This window comes from Triticum urartu, chromosome 7, assembly GCF_003073215.2.
Source record: "Triticum urartu cultivar G1812 chromosome 7, Tu2.1, whole genome shotgun sequence".
NCBI lineage: Eukaryota > Viridiplantae > Streptophyta > Magnoliopsida > Poales > Poaceae > Triticum > Triticum urartu.
Window position 1 is genome coordinate 566,926,343 of NC_053028.1, and position 21,127 is coordinate 566,947,469.

Consider the following 21,127-nt stretch of genomic DNA (forward strand, 5'->3'; position numbering starts at 1 on the left):
CGGTTAGATATAAAAAAAAACTTTTTTCTACGTCTATGCACCATGTTATAGCAATTGCACCTTATTACTATAGTCTATAACCTTGTCCGTGTCCTTCCTAAATACGCATGCACTTTTCCTTTGTACATACATGTTCGTGGCAGACTTTGGATGTGCAACACAATATATGTTTGTACACAATATTTGTGTGTAATGTGATATCTGTAAATCTCGGCCGTTTATATCTACAACTTTACGATCAAGATAATTTAATCTGTGTGGATGAATGTGGTGGCTTGTTTGACTCTTGTTTTAATTAAATAATAATAGATAGATAGATAGATAGATAATAGATACTCTAGATGCATGCTGGATAGCGGTCGATGAGTGGAATAATAGTAGTAGATGCAGGTAGGAGTCGGTCTACTTGTATCGGACGTGATGCCTATATACATGATCATATCTAAATATTCTCATAACTATACTCAATTCTGTCAATTGCTCAACAGTAATTTGTTCACCCACCACAGAACACTTATGCTCTCGAGAAAAGCCACTAGTGAAACCTATGGCCCCCGGGTCTATCTTCATCATATTAATCTCCTACTACTTAGTTATTTCCTTTGCTATTTACTTTGCCTTTATTTTACTTTACATCTTTATCATAAAAATACCAAAAATATTATCTTATCATATCTATCAGATCTCACCCTCGTAAGTGGCCCTATAGGGATTGCCAACCCCTATTTGCGTTGGTTGCGAGGATTTATTTGTTTTGTGCAGGTGCGAGGGACTTGCGCGTAGCCTCCTACTGGATTGATACCTTGGTTCTCAAAAACTGAGGGAAATACTTACGCTACTTTGTTGCATCATCCCTTCCTCTTCGGGGAAAACCAACGCAGTGCTCAAGAGGTAGCAAGAAGGATTTCTGGCGTCGTTGCTGGGGAGGTCTACGCAAAATTCAACATACCAAGTACCCATCACATACCCTTATCTCCTGCATTACATTATTTGCCATTTGCCTCTCGTTTTCCTCTCCCCCCCACTTCACCCTTGCCGTTTTCTTTGCCCTCTCTCTCTATCCTCCCTCTCTATTTGCCTCTTTTTGCCCGCTTGCTTTTTGTTTGCTTGTGTGTTAGTTTGCTTGCTTGTCATTATGGCTAGTCCCCTATCTTCTCCGTTGTGTCCCGAGAATGAAATTCTAAATTTTAAGCAAAGGGAGGGTGAAAATCTAAAAAATGCTTAGTATAGAATTTGCAATGCTCAAAATAGATCTACTAGGAAGCAATCTACTACCATTCTCCTTCGCAATTTTTATGTAGGCATTACTCCTTGGCACCGTTATGTTCTTGATACTATTATCGGAGGGAACTTTTTGGGTAGCCATACTTTTGATTCTTATAATGCTATGTTAGATTTATTTGGCTCACCCCCTCTCTTGGTTAATGGAACTATATTAACTTTGGAGCATGTAATACAAAGGCTTGAGATTATTGAAAATAAGGTTGCTATCGTAGAGTTAATTGAAAATTTGGATAAAAAGATCCACAATCGAATCTCTCAATATGGATCTAAAGTAGGAGTTACTTTGAAAGATATTAAAGAAAAGGAACCCATAGTTAATGAGAAAATAAATCACGATTCCGTTAGGATCGATAAACTTGAGAATATTATTACCAACTTGGGAACCGCTTTTTCTTCCGTAAAGAATACTCCAAGTCCTTCCACGAAAGTTGCCAAGCTTATGTACGTTCCTAAAAATAAGGGTGAATCTTCTAGTAAGGAAAATGCGGATCTCAAATCTATAAGTGTTCATCCCAATATTTTTGCTATCATTAAGGAACCATTTGTTACAAATGAATTTTTCAATCTTGTGCCTAAAAGTTTGATAATCAATAAAAAGAAAGAAATTCCTAAAGATGGTAGATGCTTCATTGAAGAATTGCCTACCAAAGATTGCAATACCTAGATCTATTCTTGCTTGTTATGCCTAGCTAGGGGCGTTAAACGATAGCGCTTGTTGGGAGGCAACCCAATTTTATTTTTATTCCTTGCTTTTTGCTCCTGTTTAGTAATAAATAATTTATCTAGCCTCTGTTTTGATTGTGTTTTTTGTGTTTAATTTGTTGGGGATCGTTGCAGAAATTAAAATTTTTCTACGCATCACCAAGATCAATCTATGGAGTAACTAGCAACGAGAGGGGAGTGCATGTTCATACCTTTGAAGATCACGAGTCAGAAGCGTTGCAAGAACGCGGTTGGAGGATTCGTACACGTAGCGATTCAGATCGCGGCCGAATCCGATCTAAGCACTGAATAACGGTGCCTCCGCGTACAACACACGTGCAGCCCGGTGACGTCTCCCGCGCCTTGATCCAGCAAGGAGGAGGGAGAGGTTGAGGAAGAAGGCTCCAACAGCAGCACGGCGGCGTGGTGGTGATGGAGTGGCAGTTCTCCGGCAGGGCTTCGCCAAGCTCACGCGGAGGAGGAGAGGTGTTGGGGAGGGGAGGGGCTGCGCCTTGGATGTGGTGCTGCAGCCCTCCCCTCGCCCCTCTATTTATAGGGAGAAGGGGGAAGGGGGCCGGCCCCTCTAGATGAGATCTAGAGGGGGGGCGGCCAAGGGGGAGGGGGCTTGCCCCCCAAGCAAGGGGGGGGCGCCCCCCTTTAGGGTTCCCCCAAACCCTAGGCGCATGGGCCCTAGGGGGGATGGCGCCCAGCCCACTAGGGGCTGGTTCCCTTCCACCTACAGCCCATAAGGCCCTCCGGGGAAGGTGGACCCTCGCGGTGGACCCCCGGAACCCCTCCGGTGGTCCCGGTACAATACCGGTATACCCCCGAATATTTCCGGTGACCGTATGATGACTTCCCATATATAAATCTTCACCTCCGGACTATTCCGGAACTCCCCATGACGTCCGGGATATCATCCGAGACTCCGAACAACATTCGGTAATCACATACAAAACTTCCTAATAACCCTAGCGTCATCGAACCTTAAGTGTGTAGACCCTATGGGTTCGGGAACCATGCAGACATGACCGAGACAACTCTCCGGCCAATAACCAACAGCGGGATCTACGTACCCATGTTGGCTCCCACATGTTCCACGATGATCTCATCGGATGAACCACGATGTCGAGGATTCAAGCAATCCCGTATACAATTCCCTTTGTCAATCGGTACGTTACTTGCCCGAGATTCGATCGTCGGTATCCCAATACCTCGTTCAATCTCGTTACCAGCAAGTCACTTTACTCGTTGAGTAACACATCATCCCGTGACCAAACCTTAGTCACATTGAGCTCATTACGATGATGTCTTACCGAGTGGGCCCAGAGATACCTCTCCGTCATACGGAGTGACAAATCTTAGTCTCGATTCGTGCCAACCCAACAGACACTTTCAGAGATACCCGTAGTGCACCTTTATAGTCATCTAGTTACGTTGTGACGTTTGGCACACTCAAAGTATTCCTACAGTATCCGGGAGTTGCACAATCTCATGGTCTAAGGAAAAGATACTTGACATTAGAAAAGCTTTAGCAGACGAACTACACGATCTTGCGCTATACTTAGGATTGGGTCTTGTCCATCACATCATTCTCCAAATGATGTGATCCCGTTATCAATGACATCCAATGTCCATGGTCAGGAAACCGTAACCATCTATTGATCAACGAGCTAGTAAACTAGAGGCTCACTAGGGACATGTTGTGGTCTATGTATTCACACATGTATTACGATTTCCGGATAACACAATTATAGCATGAACAATAGACAACTATCATGAACAAGGAAATATAATAATAACCATTTTATTATTGCCTCTAGGGCATATTTCCAACAGTCTCCCACTTGCACTAGAGTCAATAATCTAGTTACATTGTGATGAATCGAACACCCATAGAGTTCTGGTGTTGATCATGTTTTGCTCGAGGAAGAGGTTTAGTCAATGGATCTGCGACATTCAGGTCCGTATGCACTTTACAAATATCTAGGTCTCCATTTTGAACATTTTCACGAATGGAGTTGAAGCGACGCTTGATATGCCTGGTCTTCCTGTGAAACCTGGGCTCCTTGGCAAGGGAAATAGCTCCAGTGTTGTCACAGAAGAGAGTCATCGGGCCCGACGCTTTGGGAACAACTCCTAGGTCGGTAATGAACTACTTCATCCAGATTGCTTCTTGTGCTGCCTCCGAGGCTGCCATGTAATCCGCTTCACATGTAGATCCCGCCACGACGCTTTGCTTGCAACTACACCAGCTGACTGCCCCACCATTCAAAATATACACGTATCCAGTTTGTGACTTAGAGTCATCCAGATCTGTGTCGAAGCTAGCATCAACGTAACCCTTTACGACGAGCTCTTCGTCACCTCCATAAACAAGAAACATATCCTTAGTCCTTTTCAGGTACTTTAGGATATTCTTGACCGCTGTCCAGTGTTCCATGCCGGGATTACTTTGGTACCTTCCTACCAAACTCACGGCAAGGTTTACATTAGGTCTGGTACGCAGCATGGCATACATAATAGACCCTATGGCCGAGGCATAGGGGACGACACTCATCTTTTCTCTATCTTCTGCCGTGGTCGGGCATTGAGTCGTGCTCAATCTCATACCTTACAATACAGGCAAGAACCCCTTCTTGGACTGATCGATATTGAACTTCTTAAATATCTTGTCAAGGTACGTACTTTGTGAAAGACCAATGAGGCATCTCGATCTATCTCTATAGATCTTGATGCCTAATATATAAGCAGCTTCTCCAAGGTCCTTCATTGAAAAACACTTGTTCAAGTAGCACTTATGCTTTCCAAGAATTCTATATCATTTCCCATCAATATTATGTCATCCACATATAATATGAGAAATGCTATAGAGCTCCCACTCACTTTCTTGTAAACACAGGCTTCTCCATAAGTCTGCGTAAACCCAAACGCTTTGATCATCTCATCAAATCGAATGTTCCAACTCCGAGAGGCTTGCACCAGCCCATAGATTGAGCGTTGGAGCTTGCACACCTTGTCAGCATTCTTAGGATCGACAAAACCTTCCGGCTGCATCAAATACAATTCTTCCTTAAGGAAACCATTAAGGAATGCTGTTTTGACGTCCATTTGCCATATCTCATAATCATAGAATGCGGCAATTGCTAACATGATTCGGACGGACTTCAACTTCGCTACGGGTGAGAAAGTCTCATCGTAGTCAACCCCTTGAACTTGTCGATAACCCTTAGAGACAAGCCGGGCCTTATAGATGGTCACATTACCATCCGTGTCTGTCTTCTTCTTAAAGATCCATTTATTTTCTATGGCTCGCCGATCATCGGGCAAGTCAGTCAAAGTCCATACTTCGTTTTCATACATGGATCCTATCTCGGATTTCATGGCTTCCAGCCATTTGTCGGAATCTGAGCCCGCCATCGCTTCTTCATAGTTTGAAGGTTCACCATTGTCTAACAATATGATTTCCAGGACAGGGTTGCCGTACCACTCTGGTGCGGAACGTGTCCTTGTGGACCTACGAAGTTCAGTAGCAACTTGATCTGAAGTTTCATGATCATCACCATGAACTTCCTCTCTACACTAGTAGAAAAAGGGTCAAATGTGAAGCACATTAGTGCCGGTTTGAATTTGAGCTGGCACTAATGTGTGCATTAGTGCCGGTTCCAATGGCTAGCCGGCCGCTCTCATTAGTACCGGTTCATGGCGAACCTTTAGCACCGGTTCGTGCCACGAACCGGTACTAAAGTGAGTGGTGGCAGGATGTTGTCAGTCCGGGGCCCCTCTAGCACCTTTAGTACCGGGTCGTATCATGAACCGGTACTAAAGGTCATCCTACATAGACCCTTCGTCCACCCGAGCTTGCTCTGTTCTTCCCCTTTCCCCTCTTCTCTCTATTCTTTTCCCTCTTCCTCTCAAGCTCATCACACATTTTGCCTAAAATTTGTCAAGATTTGAAGGCCCCCATCCATTCAAATGATCACAAAGGTTAGCAACTTTGTCCTTTCATCTCTCATTGCTAGATTAGCTCGTGCAATGCTTTATATAGTGATTGATTTTTGAGTTTAGTAATTTGGGAGGAATTATATATATGTGCTAGTATTTGATTTATATGCAATTTGAGGTTAAAAATAACACTTAGGTTTGCATATGTAGGTGTGGTTTACTTAGTACCTTCTAAATCTCCGTCGTAACCACCGTCGATCGCTCGCAACGTCCCGTCGCCGGCACCACCTTGTGGTGAGCCTCTTGTTCATGAAGTTTTATATAAAAAGTTGATGTTTGTGTGATTTGGATATATAGTTACTCGTATAATTATCTTACCCATACGTTGTTTGTTATACATAGTGCCATGGTTTTGATATCCGTCCCCGTCGTCCCTCGTCCAGGTTATGATTCGGATCTGGTATATTCTCTTTTAAAACTATTCATTGCATTTTGTGTTTATGACAAATTATGCCCATCAAGTTGACATAGATATTTGTATGTAGGAGGTAGTTGAACCGGAAATTCCAACCGACCCTATTGTCGAGAGGTTAAATTTAGTTGAAAGATAAAACGAGGATTGGAAGGAAAAATTGAAAAGAATTGAGGGGGAGAAGATGGAATTGGAGTTGCATGTTGCTGATGTCGTTGATGATCACAATATTAAGATGGAGAAAATGCGCTTGAAGATTAGAAAGATTATAAAATATGCCATTCATAGTGAGGCTTGGTATCATTATGCTGTTGGATCAATTGTTACCTTAGTTGCGATCTTGATCGCATTTGTTGTTGCATTTAAATTCTTTAGCTAGAGAGTTATTTGTTTGTTGCATTTAAGTGTTGTATGATATTTATGTATGAACTTTATGTATTGTATTAATTTGGTGTTTTCGGTGCTGTGTATTGAAGATGAGCCGGCAATGGATGTACGATGACCGATGCTCTCCCAAGTTCATTAATGGTGTGCGTACTTTTCTGCTTGCGGCCGAGGCAAACAAGCGGGCGGATGGTTTTATGCCTTGTCCATGTGCTGGCTGTAAGAATGGTCACAGTTACTCTACGTCAAGAACCATTCACGTCCACCTGTTTGAGTCCGGTTTCATGCCCCACTATAATGTTTGGACCAAGCATGGAGAAAGAGGGGTTATGATGGAAGACAATGAAGAAGAAGAGGACGACGACAGCTATCCTGGCCATGGGTTCCCTGAATACGATGATACAACAATGAGGGAAGAAGCTGAGCCGGTAATGCGGGAAGAAGCTGAGCCGGCAATGCGGGAAGAAGCTGAAGAAGAGGCATCGGATGAGCCCGTTGATGATCTAGGTCGGGCCATTGCCGATGCAAAGAGAAACTGCGCAAGTGATTTGGAGAAAAAGAAGTTGCAGCGCATGTTAGAGGATCACAAAAAATTGTTGTACCCGAATTGCGTAGGTGACAAGAAAAAGCTGGGCACCACACTGGAATTGCTACAATGGAAGGCAGAGAATGGTGTATCTAACAAGGTATTTGGAAAGTTGCTGGTAATGATAAAGAATATGCTTCCAAAGGACAACGAATTGCCCGAGAGTACGTACGAAGCAAAGAAGGATGTCTGCCCTCTAGGGTTAGAGGTGCAGAAGATACATGCATGCCCTAATGATTGCATCCTCTACCACAGTGAGTACGAGGATTTGAATGCTTGCCCAGTATGCGGTGCATTGCGCTATAAGATCAGCCGCGATGACCCTGGTGATGTCGAGGGCGAGCGCCCCAGGAAGAAGATTCCTGCCAAGGTGATGTGGTATGCTCATGTAATACCACGGTTGAAACGTTTGTTCCAAAACAAAGAGAATGCCAAGAGGATGCGATGGCATAGAGAAGACCATAAGAAAGACGGAAAGTTGAGAGTACCCGCTGATGGGTCGCAGTGGAGAAAAATCGAAAGAAAGTACGGGAAGGAGTTTGCAGATGACGCAAGGAACGTATGGTTTGGTCTAAGCGCAAATGGCATTAATCCTTTTGGGGAGCAGAGCAGCAACCATAGCACCTGGCCTGTGACTCTATGTTTGTATAACCTTCCTCCTTGGTTGTGCATGAAGCGGAAGTTCATTATGATGCCAGTGCTCATCCAAGGCCCTAAGCAACCCGACAACGACATTGATGTGTACCCAAGGCCATTAGTTGAAGAACTCTTACAACTGTGGAATGGAACATGTGTACGTGTGTGGGATGAGCACATGGGGGAAGAATTTGACCTAAAGGCATTGCTGTTCGTGACCATCAATGATTGGCCTGCTCTCAGTAACCTTTCAGGACAGACAAACAAGGGATACCGCGCATGCACGCACTGTATGGACGATACTGACAGTATATATTTGGCTAATTGTAAGAAGAATGTGTACCTGGGACATCATTGATTTCTTCCTAGCAGGCATCCCGTAAGAAAGAAAGGCAAGCATTTCAAAGGTGAGGCGGATCACCGGATGAAGCCTCGCCACCATACTGGTGCTGATGTACATGATATGGTCAAGGATTTGAAGGTGGTCTTTGGAAAGGGTCCTGGTGGACAACCTATTCCGAATGACACTGACGGACGCGCACCCATGTGGAAGAAGAAATCTATATTTTGGGACCTGCCCTATTGGAAAGACCTAGAGGTCCGCTCCGCAATCGACGTGATGCACGTGACGAAGAATCTTTGTGTGACCCTTCTTGGCTTCTTGGGCGTGTATGGGAAGACAAAAGATACACCTGAGGCACGGAGGACCAGCAACGTATGCATGGAAAATACGGCATACATCAGGGTCATGCAAGCTATGCTCTTACCAAAGAAGAGAAGGAAATCTTCTTTGAATGCCTGCTCAGTATTAAGGTACCGTCTGGCTTCTCGTCGAATATAAAGGGAATAATAAACATGGCAGAGAAAAAGTTCCAGAACCTAAAGTCTCATGACTGCCACGTGATTATGACGCAACTGCTTCCGGTTGCATTGAGGGGGCTTCTACCGGAAAACGTTCAATTAGCCATTGTGAAGCTATGTGCATTCCTCAATGCAATCTCTCAGAAGGTAATCGATCCAGAAATCATACCAAGGTTAGAGAATGATTTGGTGCAATGTCTTGTCAGTTTCGAGTTGATGTTCCCACCATCCTTCTTCAACATCATGACGCACGTCCTAGTTCACCTATGTGAAGAGATTAACGTTTTGGGTCCTGTATTTCTACACAATATGTTCCCCTTTGAGAGGTTCATGGGAGTCTTAAAGAAATATGTTCATAACCATGCTAGGCCAGAAGGAAGCATCTCCAAGGGCCATGAAAATGAGGAGGTCATTGAGTTTTGTATTGACTTTATTCCTGACCTTAAGCCGATTGGTGTTCCTGAATCACGGCATAAGGGCACACTGGATGGAAAAGGCACGCTAGGAGAGGAACAAATAATATGTATGGACGGACATTCTCTCACTGAAGCACACTACACAGTTCTACAGAATTCCGCCTTGGTGGCTCCGTATATGGATGAACACAAGAATTTGCTACGCTCTAAACACCCGGAGCGGTCTGATGACTTGATTACACGTGAACAAACCAGGAGTTTCGCCAGCTAGTTGCAGACACGTACCATGCATGACGCCTCTATTGAAGATGACCTGTACTTGCTGTCCCAGTTACCATCTTCGAATATAATGACTTTCAAAGGGTACGAGATAAATGGTAATACATTTTACACGATTGCCCAAGATAAGAAGAACACCAACCAAAACAGTGGTGTCCGCTTTGATGCAGAAACCAAGACGGGAAAGGAAACATATTATGGTTATATACAGGACATATGGGAACTTGACTATCGACGTGGTTTGAAGGTCCCTTTGTTTCGGTGCAAATGGGTCAATGTGACACGAGGCGGGGTAACGGAAGACCCGCAGTATGGAATGACAACAGTGGATCTCAACAATCTTGCGTATGCAGACGAACCATTCGCCCTAGCCAATGATGTGGCACAGGTTTTCTATGTGAAGAACATGTCTACCAAGCCGAGAAAAAGAAAAGATAAGAAAGCGAATGCATCGTACGATGAGCCAAAGCGGCACATAGTTCTTTTTGGGAAGAGAAACATCGTGGGAGTGGATGACAAGACATGCATGTTAGGAGATTATGAAAAGTTTGATGAAATTGCTCCATTCACAGTGAATATTGACCCGAGCATCCAGTTAAATGATGAAGATTTTCCATGGCTACGGCGCAAAGGGACACACGCGAAGAAAAAGTTTCACACCCAAAGATCTGGGATGTGACCGGCTTCACTATCATCACTTTCTTTTGTGTTTCACACACAGGAAGGAATCTCTGTAATAGTTAGGGTAGCTAGTTATGTGTTTTGGCATTTGAAACGCGAAGAAATTTTATGTGCAAGCAAATTCTTTCATGCATTTATTGATTTTTTCAGCTAAATGACCCTGAAATTGAAAAGCATTTCAAATGAACTCAGAAAAGGTTGAAAGTTTGCATGGTATCATAATTTCACCCACATAGCATGTGCAAAAAAGTAGAGAGGGTTACCGCAAAAACTGGATGCACTTCGTGTACAAAATGGACAATCTCTTTCGAAGTATCAGGGTTTCGAACAAAAACTCATCCGTTACAAAGGCATTTCATTTTTTAAATAACCTAAGCATTACCAAATTGAATATAATGATAAAACACACTAATATTAAACATAAGAAAAACGAATCACTGAAAAATCTATTTTCAAAGTTAAGTTATTCACAAACTAGTGATTCACACAAATTTCAAATAATTCAAAATTTAAACTATTCAAATTTGTAAACTACCGGTACTAACATAAAGTTTGTAATTTTTTGTACCTAAAGCAAAAATATTCACAAAGAAACTCTAAATACATCAAAAAACAACTCAAAAATAAATAAAGCAAAAAAATAAGAAAAAAGCCCACCTACTGGGCCACAGCGGCCTGCATACGACTAGAAACCCAAATTCTAGTTGGGCCAGGATGCAGGCCCGCTAGCCCAGTAGGCCCAACAGGGCATCGCAGCAGAGGTAGGCCCAGAAGGCCTGCTTAAGAGAGGAGCTCGAGACAGCAGCGACAGCGGGGCTTATAAGCAGGTGCGAGTGCCCCTCGGCTAGCGAGGTGGGACTAAACTTCTGCGCCCCTCGCCTGGCAGCGCACACCCTTTAGTACCGGGTCGTGGCTCCAACCGGTACTAAAGGGGGGCCCTTTAGTACCGGTTGGTGCCACGGCCCGGTACTAAAGGGTGTGCGGTTCCCGCCGCTTCGCCTGGCTAAAACAGACCTTTAGTACCGGTTGGTGGCTCCAACCGGTACTAAAGGTGGGTTCTATATAAGAAAACACTTCAAAATTTGTCAGTTTCTCATCTCTCCCTCTGCTTCTTTCTCCTCTGCCCCGTCGCCGCCGCCCCTCGTCGCCGCCCCCGTCGCCGTCCGTCGCCATCCTCGTCGCCATCCGTCGCCGTCCCCGTCCCCGCGCCGCGCCGTGCCCCGTCCTCCCGTCGTCCCCGCCCGGCCCATCCCCGTCCCCGTCGTCGCCGCCCCGTCCCCGTCGTCGTCTCCGTCTCCGTCCTCGTCCCCGTCGCCGCCCCCCGTCGTCGCGCCTCGTCGGTGAGCTCCTGCCCCGGCCGCCAACCACACACACACACATTGTTATAGAATTGTTAGCAATGTTTCTGTTTTTTAGTTATAGAATTATTAGAAATGTTAGTTTTAGTTATAGAAATGTTAGTTATATAGAAATATTAGAAATGTTAGTTATATTAGAAATGTTAGTTATATAAAAATGTTAGTTATATAGAAATGTTTTTTAGTTATAGAAATATTAGAAATGTTAGTTTTAGTTATAGAAATATTAGAAATGTTAGTTTTAGTTATAAAATTTAGAATTTGCATATATGAAATCACAATCCATCATTTAAAAAATGTTACTTTACTTTTGCGGCATATAGTATTTGTTGTCGACGATGCCCGGCCGCATCCTCGCCGTCGACCCGTTCGCGACGACGTCCTGCTTCAGAGGACCCATGTCCGGGACTGGGCTCCGCCGGGCTGGCACTGGGAGGTGCTACCTTTAGGGGCGCGACGCTTGGTGAGAACATTCGCATGATGGCGTCCGAAAGGAGCAGATCTCAAAGATAGGAGTGTGTACTACGTTTGTGAGAATATTCGCATGATGGCGTCCGAAAGGAGCAGATCTCAAAGACAGGAGTGGGTACGTTTGTCAGAACACTATTCACAATTTTTACACCATTATCGATATCTAGGCACACAACTAATACACATGCATATTGATCTCCTTCTTAACAGTTCAAAGAGGTGCGGGAGAAGCTCCTAACAGAGGACCGCATAGAGGCAATTCAAGAGGAAATAGCGGGATTTTTGCTCGACCAGGTCATAGATCCCAAAGGAGAATACTATTACCCGCTACCGTCCCATGAACCACTTCCAATTGTTATCGTGCTCCGAAGGCACCAATTAGGCTAATGCCACTGGCTCCGAAGGCACCAATTATGAGAAATTGTATATATATATACATGTGTGTATATATGTGTGAATTAATTAATGGTGGTTGTGAGACATTCGATGATATATATATATTATGATCGGTTCTACTAGAAATTCTATTTATATATATGCATAACGTGTACAATATGTAGTATCGTAAAATACTAGCAAACGAAAAAGAATTAAATGGAAAACACAAAATTAAATAAAAAAGAAATCATAAACCCAAAACCCCCAACCTTTTAATACCGGTTGGTGACACCAACCAGTACTAAAGGGCTCCCTATCCCCGAAGCTGGCTCGTGCCACGTGGTTGCCCTTTAGCACCGGTTCATGCTGAACCGGTACTAAAGGGGGGGGGGGCTTTAGTGCCTACACTTTAGTGCCAGTTACCGAACCGGCACTAAAGGGCCTTACGAACCGGTGCTATTGCCCGGTTCTGCACTAGTGCTAGTCGGTGCAGGCACCTCAGGAACATTTTCTTGAGCTGCGCCACTCTCCGGTTCAAGAGGCAATACTTCATCAAGTTCTACTTTCCTCCCACTTACTTCTTTCAAGCGAAACTCTTTCTCTAGAAAGGATCCATTCTTGGCAACAAAGATCTTGCCTTCGGATCTGAGGTAGAAGGTATACCCAATAGTTTCTTTAGGGTATCCTATGAAGACGCATTTTTCCAATTTGGGTTCGAGTTTTTCAGGTTGAAGTTTCTTGACATAAGCATCGCATCCCCAAACTTTCAGAAACGACAGCTTAGGTTTCTTACCAAACCAAAATTCATACGGTGTCGTCTCAACGGGTTTCAACGGAGCCCTATTTAAAGTGAATGCAGCAGTATCTATAGCATAACCCCAAAATGACAGCGGTAGATCGGTAAGAGACATCATAGATCGTACCATATCCAATAGAGTGCGATTACGACGTTCGGACACACAATTTCGCTGAGGTGTTCCAAGCGGCGTGAGTTGTGAAACAATTCCGCATTTCCTTAAGTGCGTGCCAAATTCGTGACTCAAATACTCTCCCCCACGATCTGATCGTAAGAACTTGATTTTCCTGTCACGTTGATTCTCAACCTCACTCTGAAATTCCTTGAACTTTTCAAAGGTCTCAGACTTGTGTTTCATTAAGTAGACATACCCATATCTACTCAAGTCATCAGTGAGGGTGAGAACATAACGATAGCCACCGCGAGCCTCAACACTCATTGGACTGCACACATCAGTATGTATGATTTCCAATAAGTTGGTTGCTCGCTCCATTGTTCCGGAGAACGGAGTCTTGGTCATTTTGCCCATGAGGCATGGTTCGCATGTGTCAAATGATTCATAATCAAGAGACTCCAAAAGTCCATCTGCATGGAGTTTCTTCATGCGTTTGACACCAATGTGACCAAGGCAGCAGTGCCACAAGTATGTGGGACTATCATTATCAACCTTACATCTTTTGGCATTCACACTATGAATATGTGTAACATCATGTTCGAGATTCAATAAGAATAAACCATTGACCAGCGGGGCATGACCATAAAACATGTCTCTCATATAAATAGAACAACCATTATTCTCAGATTTAAATGAGTATCCATCTCGCATTAAACGAGATCCAGATACAATGTTCATGCTCAAAGTTGGTACTAAATAACAATTATTGAGGTTTAAAACTAATCCCGTAGGTAAATGTAGAGGTAGCGTGCCGATGGCGATCACATCGACCTTGGAACCATTCCCGACGCGCATCGTCACCTCGTCCTTCGCCAGTCTCCGTTTATTCAGCAATTCCTGTTTTGAGTTACAAATATGAGCAACTGCACCGGTATCAAATACCCAGGAGCTACTACGAGTGCTGGTTAGGTACACATCAATAACATGTATATCACATATACCTTTGGCAATACCGGCCTTCTTATCCGCTAAGTACTTGGGGCAGTTCTGCTTCCAGTGACTGTTTCCCTTGCAATAAAAGCACTCAGTCTCAGGCTTGGGTCCATTCTTTGGCTTCTTCCCGACAGCTTGCTTACCGGGCGCGGCAACTCCCTTGCCGTCCTTCTTGAAGTTCTTTTTACCCTTGCCTTTCTTGAACTTAGTGGTTTTATTCACCATCAACACTTGATGTTCCTTTTTGATTTCCACCTCCGCTGATTTTAGCATTGAATATACCTCAGGAATGGTCTCTTCCATCCCCTGCATATTGAAGTTCATCACAAAGCTCTTGTAGCTAGGTGGGAGCGACTGAAGGATTCTGTCAACGACCGCATCATCCAGGAGATTGACTCCCAGCTGAGACAAGCGGTTGTGCAACCCAGACATTTTGAGTATGTGCTCGCTGACGGAACTATTCTCCTCCATCTTACAACTGTAGAAGTTGTCGGAGACTTCATATCTCTCGACCCGGGCATGAGCTTGGAAAACCATTTTCAGCTCTTGGAACATCTCATATACTCCGTGTTGATCAAAACGCTTTTGGAGCCCCGGTTCTAAACTGTAAAGCATGCCGCACTGAACCAGGGAGTAATCATCACTACACGTCTGCCAAGCGTTCATAACGTCTTGTTCTGCTGGGAAAACAGGTGCTTCACCTAGCGGTGCATCAAGGACATATGCTTTCCTGGCAGCTATGAGGATAATCCTCAGGTTACTGACCCAGTCCGTGTAGTTGCTGCCATCGTCTTTCAGCTTGGTTTTCTCTAGGAGCGCGTTGAAGTTGAGGTCAACATTAGCGTGGGCCATTTGATCCACAAGACATATTGCAAAGAATTTTAGACTATGTTCATGATAATTAAGTTCATCTAATCAAATTATTTAATTAACTCCCACTCAGATAGACATCCCTCTAGTCATCTAAGTGATACATGATCCGATTCAACTAGGCCGTGTCCGATCATCACATGAGACGGACTAGTCATCATCGGTGAACATCTTCATGTTGATCGCATTTTCTATACGACTCATGTTCGACATTTCGGTCTTCCGTGTTCCAAGGCCATGTCTGTACATGCTAGGCTCGTCAAGTCAACCTAAGTATATTGCGTGTGTAAATCTGGCTTACACCCGTTGTATGCGAACGTTAGAACCTATCACACCTGATCATCACGTGGTGCTTCGAAACAATGGACCTTAGCAACGGTGCATAGTTAGGGGGAACACTTTCTTGAAATTATTGCGAGGGATCATCTTATTGATGCTACCGTCGTTCTAAGAAATTCACTACACCACAACACTGATATAAGGACAAAAAAACTGTCGGGAAAACACGCTTATAAGGGCAGACAATCTGCCGGGATAGCGTTTCTCCTGGCAGATAGAACCGCCACGAGAACGACTGCCGGTGATTAGTTGTCCCGGCAGATAAACTTCTCCCGGCAGTTTCTCTGCCCTGGCCCTTATATTTCTGGCAGTTTGTTTTCTCCCGGCAGATTGGTCAAGGCACATGAAACTACAATTGCTGGCAGTTTTGCTGCCTGCACATGCATGTTTTCCAGGCAGTTATGATGCCAGCACTTCGATTTCACTAGGAAACTATTGTAGGCATCCCTGATGTAATATCCATTCATTATGTTAAGCAATGAGGACACCTCACACAATTTATACATACACTTCAAAGTAACATATAGGCCTCATCGGAAACCTTAAACTTCATTCCATAAATATAAGAACATATATAAGCAGATTGTGCCACAAAAGGAGTACATAAATGTTTCTAGATAGATGTGCCACACAACCAAAATGAAGTAGTTCCACAAAGGGAGACGTGTATATGTTTCTAAATGTGTCACGCAACCAAAATGGCCATATAGTGGCCTATGTGCCAAAACGACCACCAAAATGAGCTGAACTTCCCAATGTCTCCAGGTTCAACAAACAAGGCGCATTACATTATCACTCCACCAACTTAATAGTAGATCTTGCAAACCATCAGCAGCTTGTAGATCATCCAAATCTCCATCAAGTAGTGCATCTTTGGGAAACCTGCAACAGACCGGAAACTCAAAATGGAGCTCTTATAGCACAATAAACCTGTTGTAAGTTGTAACATACATGAACATGCAACTAGTACTGGACAATAAAAATGCAATTTTTACATCACATAAGGACAAGTGTTCTAATGCCTTCTTTGTTTTCCTTGCTATTGGGCGTTGGCTGTAGCAGCACATGCTGTGAAATTATTCAGTACATGGAGTTTGAATGAAGGCTGATGTTGTACACAGATCATTCATTGGAGATGAAAAGGATTTGAATCAGGCTAATGTACACAGCTCATTCCATTCCAGTTATAGTAACAAAACAGTAAAAAGTTATAATTTGATATTCTTGTCGTTGCAAACTTGTTTATAGTAACCTAAAGGTTGAGGTTATGAGATACCCTGAAGACAAGCACCCAACTTGTTAGGCATACAAATACGCCACCAACAATAAATGCCATTTCATCCAAATAATGTGCTTGTAACAAGATAAAATGTTTGCCACGGTCACCTTTCGCAAAACTGCTACTTGACTAAAATGGTTACAGAGACCTCTAGCTTGATTTGATGCGCCTTAGATGGTTCCTTCTCCCTCTGGATGATATGGCTGCAGAAGAAAGCAAAGTGAAAAGGATTGGTTCATTCTGTAAAATTGTGACAAGGACACCTTCAAGTTTACACTCACATTTTCTTCACTAATCTCCGGTAGAACTGGAGTTCAAGTTTGTCCAACACAAGGTAGATACCGCATTTTAGTAACCCTGCAAGAGAAATAAGCAATCAGTGTCCATGCAAAACAATCAGTGTCCCTGTACAAAAATGTAGGACGCAATCAGTGACAGCAGAGGGCCGAATCTTTTTCAGCACACAAATATGTGAACTTAGTTGTCTTCATGTCTATCAAGGGCTTGCTTAAGGAGCCTGAGATCTGCTATCCTAAGTGACATTAACAAAAAAAAGGGCAGCTCGGTGCATGTAGCTCCCACTTGCGCAGGGTCCGACCACTTTGAGTTCAAGTGAGTTGATAATAAAATAAGGAGGAATCCATGTGACAAAACTGTAGTTAGGCATATCCTAAGAATATATTGGAAGAATAAGTGCACAAACACAGCTAGGAGCTTTGCATTGAGAAATCATGTAGCTGCTCGATATCATAAATGCTCCTCTTAAAATTATACTTGCTTTCGCCCATGTCCTTAAGCACACTGAATGTCTTATATTCATCAGAAACAATTATGTATTACTATGGCATCGAGAATGGAAATAGGAAGAGCGACAAACACAGGAAGAGAAATCAATTCAAAACATTCAGAAATGGATGCTAAGCTAAAGTCGACCGATAAGAGCAACATACTGAAAACTGCAGTAACTAAGATCATATAATAACTTGAGATAAAGTTCCTCACTCATATTAACAATCTGCATGAGATTACTTTATTACATAAGTTGACTTAGAGATATCTTGTACTGTTACTAGTACAGAATATTGTTTTGACAAAGTCCATGTAGTTAAAGGCATATAGAAATCTAAATATTATGATGTGCACAGTGGAACACAGAATTCTACCATTTTGGTGAAAACAGATTTAACCGGCAATACGTTGACTTTTATCAATGTACATAATCCATTGCTATTGGACATTTTGGTGTAACTCAAATGCTCCATTAAGCTTGCATAGATTTGGTTAACAACACTTTTAAAGTGTGAGTAAAAATCTATGAAAGAAGGACTATAAACACTATTGGACATGATATTGAGAAATCTGGGAAGTTGCTACAACTCTACCATCAAATATATAGGAAATATTCAAAGTCTAGGCCTCATACACTTTGCTTAATGTTGGAAGGCATAATGATTTGATATGACATGCAGATACTCATAGTCTTAGCCTTTATTTCTGAGAAATAAAATAAGAGATGCATACCACCCCTACAGAACACATAAAACTACTTCGCCAGTCTTAGAGCAATGTGAAGCAGAAACAATCAAATTAACTAATACTTGAAATGAACAAAGTGTATTATCTACAATACTTGTAATCTTCAGTACACCATCAAAACAAACCTATTTATTGTTTGCTAACCAGGAGCGGAGCTTTGTTGGGGCCAAACAAGGCCATGTGCACCCAGGTTCTTGCCACTTTTAATTTTACCTATGCACCAAAGCACAGCCCACTAAGAATACGACCGATCCATGTAGCTGGCACGAGCATGTAGCAGCACGCTATTTCTCATGGCCGCAGCAGGCAGCGGCACACTAGGCCTAGCACCAGCCGCTCACCGGCATTCCACGTAGATCTGGCATCGAACAACCAGGGGCCGGCCGAAATGCACGCCCCACAAACTCCACTCCCCTGTCACCTCCGACTCACCATAAGGGAAACCACTCCATCTAATTTCCCTGCAACTACGATTCAGCAAGAGATAACAGGTAATCTAATTTCTTTTCCCAAATTCTGAGTTCAACGAAGGAGTTAGATACACATTATCCATATGCTTATTCTGTCCATCATACTGTCCTGGATAGATAGCCTAGTTGTTCCACTCAATTGAGGACATGAATTAGATGCAAATAGTACCGCACTGTACATCTATTTTTCCTGTAATCGCTTCATTAGATAGATAGCCTGAGTGTTCACCCAATTGTTATGAACATTTTAAATATCAGAACATATATTTTGCAGCCATAAGCATTTATAAGCAAGTACACTCACAATTTATGAATTGATATATACATATATGCTCACTCCATCTTGTAATCATGTATTATATACTAATGCCTATGACTCAGAATCTCAAACAAAAAACCTGTGCACCATTTGCCTGGCCCGCCCAATATTTTCTTTGAAGCCCCACCACTTTTGCTAACCTTCAAGTTTTACCAATTTCAGGCTTGGATGATCCTTGATGACAAGCGTTGTTTTGAGGAACCCTTCCCAGATTAACTAATAGACTATATACATAGATGTTAGAGATACACACCAATTTCTGCAGTGATCTAGGAAATATCACCTGTCAAATTCTCGCGGTTGGAGCAAGAAGTAGAGGAGTCAGCGCTATCCAGGGAAAGGCAGAGCTGCTCGTGAGGAGTTGACGCTCCCCTGCCTGGGGTAGAGGACGTAGAGGAGGGGTCCCCGCTTGGTTCTTCGATGAAGCTTGTGGGGAGGAGGCCTGGTCGGGGAGGAAGCTCCCGAGATGGGTGGTGGTGGTCACCGCTTGCGGTCTGGAGTGGCGGCTCGGTGGCGCCTCTCTGGAGTGGTTGGGGAGGAGGACGGCGGCAGTGGTCTGGGTGGAGGGCGGCCGCCGGTTGGATCTGGAGTGGTTGCCGGCTGCGGTCAATTCGGTGCTTGGAGCCGCCGCTCTGGAGTGGTTGGGGGGCGACGGCAACAGTGCTCCGGGTGGAGGGCGTTCGGCGGCGGCGGGATGGTTAGGGCGGGTGGCACGGTGGGGGGCGACGTCGGCGGTGGTCTGGTTGGGGGCGGCGGCTGTGTCTGGTGGACGGCACGAAGGATTTGGGGACGGCGGCACTATCTGATGGCGGGCCGGCGCGTCGGCGTCTTTTTTGGGCCAAAGTTTTGGCCACTCGCGCGCTTTCCCCTCATCGCGCGCGCTTAGTAGGCCCGATATTTCGGTTTGGCGTCAAAGTCGATTCCCGGCAGATTATGGGCCGTGGTGTAGTTGTCTCGGCAGCAGATGGGCCCTGAAGTGTACCGACAGTGCATGTGTCGTTATTGTTCAAGTTCTCCCGGCAGTTTCTCTGCCTCAAGATGTTTGTAATGGCAGAAACAAATATCCCGGCAGTTGTTTTGCTCTTGATCGAGTATTTCTCCCGGCAGTTAATTGCCCCCAATCAAGTGTTGTGGTGTAGTGAAAATAAGATGTAAAACATGATAAACATCACATGAAATCAAATAGTGACATGATATGGCCAATACCATTTTGCTCCTTTTGATCTCCATCTTCGGGGCGCCATGATCATCATTATCACCGGCATGACACCATGACCTCCATCATCATGGTCTCCATCATCGTGTCTTCATGAAGTTGTCTCGCCAACTATTACTTCTACTACTATGGCTAACGGTTAGCAATAAAGTAAAGTAATTACACGTCGTTTATGTTGACAAGCAGGTCATAAATAAATTAAGACAACTCCTATGGCTCATGCCGGTTGTCATACTCATCGACATGCAAGTCGTGATTCCTATTATAAGAACATGATCAATCTCATACATCACATCCTTTTGGCCATATCACATCACACGGCATATGCTGCAAAAAGAAGTTAGACGTCCTCTAATTGTTGTTGCAAGTTTTTACGTGGCTGCTATAGGTTTCTAGGAAGAACCTTTCCTACCTACGCCAAAACCACAACGTGATATGCCAATTTCTATTTACCCTTCATAAGGACCCTTTTCATCGAATCCGATCTGACTAAAGTGGGAGAGACAGACACCCACTAGCCACCTTATGCAACCAGTGCATGTTAGTCGGTGTAACCAGTCTCACGTAAGTGTACGTGTAAGGTCGGTCCGGGCCGCTTCATCCCACGATGCCGCCAAATCAAGATAAGACTAGTAACGACAAGTAAATTGACAAAATCGACGCCCACAACAACTTGTGTTCTACTCGTGCATAGAAACTACGCATAGACCTAGCTCATCATGCCACTGTTGGGGATCGTTG

The 21,127-nt window shown here is 43.9% G+C and overlaps 1 long non-coding RNA gene across 1 annotated transcript; it reads right to left on the reverse strand.

Moving 5' to 3' along the window:
• Positions 1 to 16,102: 16,102 nt before the first annotated feature.
• LOC125524155 lies at positions 16,103 to 19,994 on the reverse strand. Its single transcript, XR_007290570.1, has 4 exons — positions 19,454 to 19,994; positions 17,127 to 17,202; positions 16,953 to 17,048; positions 16,103 to 16,448 (listed from the first exon to the last, which is right to left on the reverse strand). It is a non-coding gene; the product is annotated as an uncharacterized LOC125524155 (long non-coding RNA).
• Between the last annotated feature and the right edge of the window lie 1,133 nt (positions 19,995 to 21,127).